The following is a 2,571-nucleotide window of genomic DNA, read 5'->3' as shown; positions in this document are numbered from 1 at the left end:
TCCTTGAGTTCCGTTCAGATGGCTTGAGACTAAGCCAGCCGGCTCAGCGACGCTGTCTGGTAATGATTGCAGAATCTTCTGCAGGCATTTGCTCTAGGCCAGAGAAATATGAAGAAATGCCCACAGGATAATCTTAGACACACTAGCACCACCACATCTATGTGTGCATGACGTTTACAATGTGCATATTGCATGGGATACAATATGTGTAATGCATGTGATACAATGTTACATTGCATTTGATGTTTGCAATGTGTACAATTCATTTTAACATGTACTGAGGACCTACTACCTGCTATTTGGCTATATGGCCTGCAAATATTTTTTCCCAATCGATAGATTGTCTTTTCATCCTCTTCACCTGGACTTCCACAGAGGAAAAGTTTTAAATTCGGATGAGATTCAATTTACCCATTTTTCTTTTATAGATTGTATTTCTAGGTCCCAAAGATTTTGCCCATGTTTTTTTTTCCTAAAAGTTTTATGGTTTGATGTGTCACATTTAAGTCCATGATCCATTTTGAGTTAATTTTTGAATAAGGTGTGATGTTTAGATTGAGGTTCATTTTTTGTTTATCAATATCCAACTGGTCCAGAATCATTTCTTTAAAAAGCTATCTTTCCTCCATGAATTTTTTGTAAGCCTTTGTAAAATATATGAAGCAGCTCACAAATTTGCAAACCATCCTTGCACAGGGGAGATGCTAATCTCTGTATAATTCAAACATGCACTAAATGAATTTCAGAAATTCTGAAAATGAAGCTATATGGCCAAAGCTATTTAATGCAGCATTATTCATAAAAGCAAACAAAATGGGGGAGGGAGGGAATGTCCAAGAATGGTAGATAAAGAAAATGGCTAGTTATGTATTACTCTGTAACAAATGGCTCCACAACTTAGAGACCTAAAAGAGCAACATTTATTATCACAATGAGTCATATCTGGGTGTGGCTATACTGGGTCCTCTAAATAAGAGTGAGTCACAAAGTTACTTTCAGGTGGCAAATAAGATTGTAGTAATATCTAAATTTTCAACTGGGGAGAGGATCTGTGTGTGGTCGACCACGTGGTCAATGGTAGGCTTCTGGTCATTACAAGCTCTTAGACTGAGCTCTTCCCTGGCCATTGATGAGTGCCTGGTCGCAGTTTCTTGCCACATGGAACTACTGCAGCTTGATTCATCATAACAAACAAGCAGAGAGAGCAAGAGAAAGCTGCAACAAGAGAGACATGTATAACCTAATTATGGAAGTGACTTCGAATCAATTTTGCTATATTTTATTGGTTTGAAACAGATCACTAAATTCAGCCCATACTCAAGGAAAGGAGATTGCACAAGATTGGGAATAAAGGGAGGCAAGGATCTTTGGTACCAGATTTAGTTTGAAAGGTTGCTGAAAGCAATATACCATGAAATGAGTTAGTTTTTAACAATGGAATTTTATTAGCTTACAACATTATAGTTTTGAGATTGTGAAAGTGTCTGAATCAAAATGATGCTTTCATCCTTGGGTGATCCTGGACTCCTTTGTCACATGGCAAAGCACATGGTGGCATCTGCTGGTTTCTTCCTTCTCTCCTAGCTTTTGTTGCTTTCAGCATCTTCCTTCTGTGTCTTTCTCTCTTCCTGCCTTCCACCATCTTCTTTCCATGTCTTTCTCTCTCCCTACCTTCATCCCATTTATAAGGACTTCAGTAAGAAGATTAAAACCCACCCTAGGCCATGCCTTAACTGAAGTAACTTCATGAAAACCCATGTACAGCAGTTTTACATACACACAGGCATGGGTTAGCTTTAAGAGCATGATTTTCTAGGGTACATATAGTTTCAAACCACCACAGATCCATGTCAGAAGCTACCTGCTGCAATAAGCAAAGTATTATGCATTCATAAAATTAAATACTATGCACCCACTGGATGTTCTATAAGGTGTGCTGTTATGGTAAATGAAAGGGGTCTTGGTGACTTCTGACTCAAGACCAAGTAAAGCATGTGCAACTGAAGGCCTAAAGAAAATAAGGAATATAGAGGGCAGATAAAAATATTTGAAGAGTAATGGCTGAGACTTTCCAAATTAAGTTTAAAAATAATAAACTCAGAGACACAAAAAGCTCAGTGATTTTCCACTAGAATAAAACCAAACAAGGGACAAATGATCATCACAACAATGAACATCACATTCTAACTGCCAGAAGCCAATGACAAAGAAAAAAAAAACCTTAAAACAAGCCAGAGGGAAACAAACAGACTTAAGTATAGGAAAGCCAGGATAAAAATAACTGATTAACTCTCATCAGAAATATTACAAACCAGAAGACAATGAAAGAATGAAAGAAAATTCTGTCAACCTAGAATCCAGTGGAAATGTCCTTCAAAGTTGAAAAGTAAGTAAAGACAGTTTCAGATAAGCAAAAATAAGAGAATCATGACCAGCTGACATGTTATATAAAAATTATTAAAGGATATTCTTTGAGTTGAAGGAAACTAATGCTAGATGGAAAACCAAATCCACAGGAAAGAACAAATCCCTAGAAATGGCAAATATGTGAGTAAAAATTTCCTCACTTCT

General features: G+C 37.0%; 1 pseudogene; it reads right to left on the bottom strand.

Annotated features, from left to right (window-relative positions):
- Positions 1 to 651: 651 nt before the first annotated feature.
- Positions 652 to 752, bottom strand: LOC143660450 (U6 spliceosomal RNA; annotated as a pseudogene).
- Positions 753 to 2,571: the final 1,819 nt, after the last annotated feature.

This window comes from Tamandua tetradactyla, chromosome 16 (assembly GCF_023851605.1).
Source record: "Tamandua tetradactyla isolate mTamTet1 chromosome 16, mTamTet1.pri, whole genome shotgun sequence".
In the NCBI taxonomy this organism is placed as follows: Eukaryota; Metazoa; Chordata; class Mammalia; order Pilosa; family Myrmecophagidae; genus Tamandua; species Tamandua tetradactyla.
The sequence above is the reverse complement of the archived record's forward strand: the minus strand, read 5'-3'. Positions and strand labels throughout refer to the sequence as shown.